General features: G+C 33.1%; 1 pseudogene; it reads right to left on the reverse strand.

Moving 5' to 3' along the window:
- Positions 1-1,615: 1,615 nt before the first annotated feature.
- Positions 1,616-2,440, reverse strand: LOC126837580 (tyramine/octopamine receptor-like; annotated as a pseudogene).
- Positions 2,441-6,357: the final 3,917 nt, after the last annotated feature.

Genomic DNA, 6,357 nt, shown 5'->3' on the forward strand with positions numbered 1-6,357 from the left:
CCTTTTCATAGATCCTTAAGTTGTAAAGGGTGAGGCAGTGAAACGGGGTTTTCCATTTAAATACATCGGAAAATCGCTCGTTTTACTGCCCCACCCTGTACATATTTGTATGCAAAATAATTAAAACAGTATAATAAAAATAAATAGAAATCATTTTAAAAGACCTTTAAATTTCAACTAAATACAGGGTGATACACTTAGCGTGAACCACTCAAGATCTTATAGGTTTTAATAAGAAATTAACCTTTTTTTTTTATATTGTTTTTATACAATGTGATCTCAATTTTTTACAATTTTTTTTGTATTTACTCCCCTTCAAACTTAGCTTTTTTGATAGCAACTTTTGAAACTTAAATGGTAACGTAAATATTTTATTAACTTTTTAAATTGAGAATAACGTACTAAATATGTTGACTGGTGAATAACCAGTTTTGGATAACTATTGTAGAAGTTATAAGAGTTTTAAAACTAGAGTGGGAGGGGAAGTGCGGTTGGGAAATGAGCGCAGATAAAAATAATACTACACTCCACCATTCCTCCTGTCCTTAACTTGAAACTTCAATAACTTCAAAAATAGTTATCCAAAACTAGTTATCGACCAGTCAAAATGTTTAATGTATTATTCTCAATTTAAAAAAATAATAAAACATATACGTTACAATTTAAGTTTCAAAAGTTGCTATTAAAAAAACTAAGTTGGGAGGAGGGTAAAAACAAAAAAAATTAAGATCACATTGTATAAAAAAAAAATGAAAAAAGTTTTTCAGCCGAGTGTGCTACCACGAAAGAGCATTTTCATGTCTCGTTGAAGTACCGAATAAATTTAGAGTAGTGGTGGAATTATAGACAATTATATAGTATATTAAGAAGCAGTAACAAGCTAGTATCTTAAAACATCAAGTTTCTGGCTAATATTGTAGTGTTTAATATCTAGCTTAAAACAATTCATAGAGAATTTGGGTCCTTAAACTATTTTGAATTTATCATTTAGTTCTAATTTGAACGTTGAACGTACAACATATCTTTCACCCCCTATCTCCCACCCCCTATCTTCCACCCCCTATCTCCTACCCCTATCGCCTACCCCTTATCTCCCACCCCTATCCCCCCTATCTCATATCTCTTACCCCCAACCCCATTCCCACCCTAACTCCATCTCCATGTGGTAATTTTTCGTTACACTTTTTTGGTAACACTAAGTAAATAACGCTTTTTTCGGTTATGTGCTAGAGCTAAGACATGAAAATGTCAAAAAAACTTTTTTTGAGTAGTTATTAGTGTAGTATTATTGAGTAATTCACGATCATCTTGTACAGCATTATAATAATATGATAAGAACAAATTAATACAAATGTAAAATACCCTTAACATACTATGTAAGGTTACAACTTAAGAGTTATTCCGTTTTAAAAAGCTCTTTAAAAAATGTTTTAATCTAATTATTTATATTGAATTACTGGAGTAATACTCAAAAGTTTTTTTTAGCTTGTATAAACTTTAAAGGTTATAAATAAAGATTTTACAGTATTAAAATATTAAATTAAGACAAGGTAGTATATGACAAAAAAAACCTTTATTACCGATAGGTCAAAATAGGTCAGATAGGTTAGATAGGTCAGAAGAACAGCAGCCAACAGACGACGAACAAGCCCATGATGATGCCAACATTTTGGCCGCTTTCCGTTCCTTTGATAGCGATATGCACTATTTGTTCTCGAGCAGTTCTTTGACTTGCTTGCAGCCGCCCGACGAGGTTTGTTGGTCAGTCTTGCCGGAGTCGTCAGTGGAGCCGTCCACTATGTCGCTGCTGCTGGCCGAATCTCCAGTCATTGTAATAGTTTTCGTGTACTTGGTCGACACACCCTTGTGTTGCTTGGACGACCCAGTTCCCACCTGGATCTGGTGTCGGCTGTCCTGAGGCAGCGCCACCCGGGCCCGTCGTCTCAGCCGACGCTTGGTTGCCACGTATATCCGTAAGTAAGGTGATGCTCTTCACCATCACTAGTATGTAAAACGAGCCCTCGGACGAGTACACCAAGTAACCGGAATTTTTGGTCACCTTACAAAGAGTGCATTTGTTGAACGCATTCAGCCACTCATTCCAGCCGATCAGCGGTGGCAAGCTAATGGTTACACTGAGCACCCACACCAACGCCACTGTCCAGAGCGCTCGGGACACGGTGCGCTCCTGAGCGTACGCTATCGGCTGGGTGATGGCACGGTACCGGTGGTGCATAGGTTCAGTATAGACTCGGTGCAGTACAGTACGTCGCACGGCAGCCACAGGTTGCAGACGACGTTGCCGACTAGCTGGCTGGCTCGTCACGTTGTGTTTTCTGAACAGTGGCGTTGGTGTGGCTGCTCAGTGCCATCATCAGCTTGCCGACGCCAACGACTGGCCGGAAGCGTTCGACGAATGCACTCTGTGCCAGCTGATCATTCATTCCGGTAGGTGATATACTCGTCCGTGGGGTCGTTCTACATACCGCTGGTGGTGATGAGTATCACCTACTTGTGGATTTACGTGGCCCCCAGGCGCCGACTGAGATGATGGGCTTAGGTGGCGCTGACTCAGAACAACCGACACAAGCTCCAGGTGGACATCAGGTAGTCCAAGCGACACAAGGGCCCATCGTTCAAACGCACCAAAACGACCACAATGACCCGAGATTCGGCCAGCAGCAACGACAGAGTGGACGGCTCCACTGGCGGCACAAGACCGACCAACTTCAGTTTTGAGTCTTCGACTTATATCAATAATATTGTATGTTGTAGGTATCATTATAATCAGTAAAAAAAAAAAAAACTTGGAAAAATGTGAACATGAATAATTGTTATTTAATAACATGGTTAAATGGCCGCCGCATTAAATGTGAAATCAAATTTTCATAACTTTCAAATTCATATAACTTTTTAATGGATGAATAAATATACTAATTTTTTTCGCCATTTATTTTTTAAAAATTATTCTTAATAAAATGCTTATATTGAAAAAAAATTTAAATAGTTTAAAAAAAATTAAATAGGTAAGTGCAATAAAAAACGCGGTGCTTTTAGCGCAAATGAGTATAAATTAATTTTAAAAAATATATTAAAAATATTAACTAGAACAAAAGTGATTTAATTTGTCGTATCTTTGTGGGTGTCCCAATAAATATAAATATAAATTATAGAATTTATATTTATACTTAATTACAGTGTAACACTATACTTTTTTATTCAATAAAATCAATATTTTGCTTATTATTATTTTATTATAAATTATACGGAAATATCTATCACTACGAACAATTTAAACATTTTATTGTTATATACACAGGAAATTGCCAATAATTTTACTTTTCATTTTGATAAATCTATCTAAATTCTAAATACCGACGGCCTACTGTCTTCTTGTGCTTGTTTAGAAACACAATTAGGTGGGAAGAATTCTCAAAATGGCCTGTGAAACTTGTTATAAAATACTGAAAATATTTAAATAACATTTTTTTTGGTCAATCTGTTTCTTTAATGTGCATGTATAGTGTACATCATACGAGTAATAAATATACATTTAAATCGAATTTGGTATTAAGTCATTTAGATATTTTTAAATCTTTTTTTTATTAAAGTATAAAGTATTTTGATTAATTATTAAATTTAAAAAAAAAACATATTTGTATATATTTATTACAGGACCCGTCTGCTAGTCAGTCCGTAGGCGATCCCTCCGGGGTGAACCACAAAAGCCAGCGAACTCCTGTACTAAATAAAAAAATGTCTTCCGATGACTTTATTATCATATCCGTTTAAAGTGTCCCCATACAATTACTTGAGATGAGAATTGTAAGGTTCACTTTACTTAAAATAGTAGTTTCATTAGGAATATGTCAACAATCAAGACTTCATAAAACGTTCTGTACCTTTAGTGTTTAAAAACTATCATAGTAGGTAAATAAACGAATAAAATAAAAAGTATGATTAGCTTATTAGTGTATTGGTTATTAAAATCGTTTATAATATTGGTAAATTATACGTTAAGTTTAAGTAAAAAAAGTCACAGGTAAATTATTTTATATAAATAACATAAAATATACATATCCTTCATTTAACTTTATAATACTGTTTAATCTGTTGTTTAACAAATAACATTTTCATTATTTTTACCTGATTCATGTACAATTACAAATACTTATTTCGCCCTAATCTTTATATATATATATATTTTTTATTAAAGAATATTTACAATCTATGCTGCAAGGCTTAACCATGTTTGATATAAAAATATAATAGGTATATGATATATCTAAACATTATACTGATTGTCTAGACATATAAGAATTTCGAAATGCATTTGTTTCTTTAAAATATTGGCCATATAACTAGTTAATGTACATTTTTAATTTTATAAAAAAGAGAGCATACATGGCTCCGTAAACCTTTATAAACGCTCAGTTATACATTGTACTGAATATAAACTAAAACGGGGAAAAATGATAAACAATTATTATTGTATAATTCCAAGCTGTATTAGCATTCAGATTATACACAAGAATAATTTGTTTTCAATAATGTCCACAACGCAATTACATTAAAATCATCAATATCTATAATACTAATTACATTATACATTCATATAATCGCATCGCTTGGTGTAGTGTGAAATTGGTTTTCCGGTTTGAGTACTTTATTAAATTAATCAGAATTCACCATACGAGTTAAAGGTTTTCTAGTATATTGTTTTTTATTAGATATAAAAGAACTGTACAAAGATATATTAAGTACAGTTATCATATTTCAACATGTATGAAGGGGGTCCGATGTATCGGCTTGATTCCGAATATGTGTAAATATAATGAAACTGTTTGGAATCATGGAACAAAATTATCAATTGTATGTTTTCATACAAGTCCATTGTGGTTAAGAAGAATGAAACAATCACTAATGTATTATTTGTGCTATTTTCCCTAACTCGCCAACATCCTTTTAAAAATCAAAAAAACATTATACCTATTTATACAGGAAGAAAACTATACGTCACAGAAATTGGAATTGAACTAATAAATGCATCATGTGAAGAAACTCCTTTTAACCACCATGGGTCTATAACTTCAAATACGATACACAATTTACACAACACGTCACAACTCACACAAATTAAAATATTATTATCTTCAATGATCTCAACAAATAACCAGAAATCAAAATAGAGTAGGCCCAGGAATAATAAAAGAAAACCACAAAATACATTTTCAACTACACTGTAGGTGTTTTCACAACAGTACTAAAACCATTGAAATCGCTATAAAAGGTATCCAAAACATAAATCAACGAACAAAATACATTATAATGTACGCATATTGATGTGTGCTTTTTAGACGCCATCAATTTGATTACGGTCGACATGCTCCATCAGGTTTATGAGTATTTTTTACCATCACTTAGATGTGTGCCGTTCCTTGCACAAGGAATATTTCACATTGAATATTTATAAATATCGTAACAAACACTTAATGTAATTTCTAACTAACAAACTTGTTGTTCTATTATCTGTGTCCTATCATCTACATTTTACACAAGTGTTTGGTGAATTATTTTACAAACTAAAATTTAGTTCAACAAGTTTGGTAAACATTGTTTGCTTACGAATATTTTTCCAGCTATTTTCGGCGTCGAAGCTTAGCGTGCCGTGTTCACTAGGCGGTCAGACCTATCGGGTACCAATCAATCTATGCGATAAATAAACCCTCATTGTAAATGGGCACAAGTCTGATTAAAAAGACCACCCGGTGACAATAAAAATGTCAGTTGCACTTGCATAGGTATAACTATGTTTAATAACTTAAACATTTTATTTCTATACGCTTCAGCTATAAAAAAAATAATTAAAAACGTCAAGGACTTTTCCACGAGGACCTGACACAAACTTATGATAATCTGCCAGGGAATGTAATCAAATTGGTGGTTGGTGACCTAAATGCCAAGTGCGGAAGGGTAACATATTTTATTCCAATGATGGGAAGTGAAAGTATACACGAGGCAAGCAATAGAAATGGGCTTAGGGTGATATTAATAATAAGAAAAATATGATAGTAGCATAACAATATTCCCGCACAATACATAATATGTACATACATACATAAGGTCACTTGGGAATCACTGGACGGGACAACAGCTAACCAAATAGACGATTCACTTATTTTTATCCTAATTAACGTAAATGTGTGGTCACTTTATAATATTAGTTTAATGTACTAATTTCCAAAACGAGGCGTATCAATAAAATATACTCAAAAACATTACAACAATATTTTACGTTCTTTATAAACAAAACTCAAAATATCAAGTGCATTTTATAAAAAATTGTCTGGCCTCAGA

This window comes from Adelges cooleyi, unplaced genomic scaffold, assembly GCF_023614345.1.
Source record: "Adelges cooleyi isolate 19-005CV unplaced genomic scaffold, UGA_ACOO_1.1 ACOO_flye_CR_arks_rails_tigmint_CR_PRNA_253, whole genome shotgun sequence".
Lineage (NCBI taxonomy): Eukaryota > Metazoa > Arthropoda > Insecta > Hemiptera > Adelgidae > Adelges > Adelges cooleyi.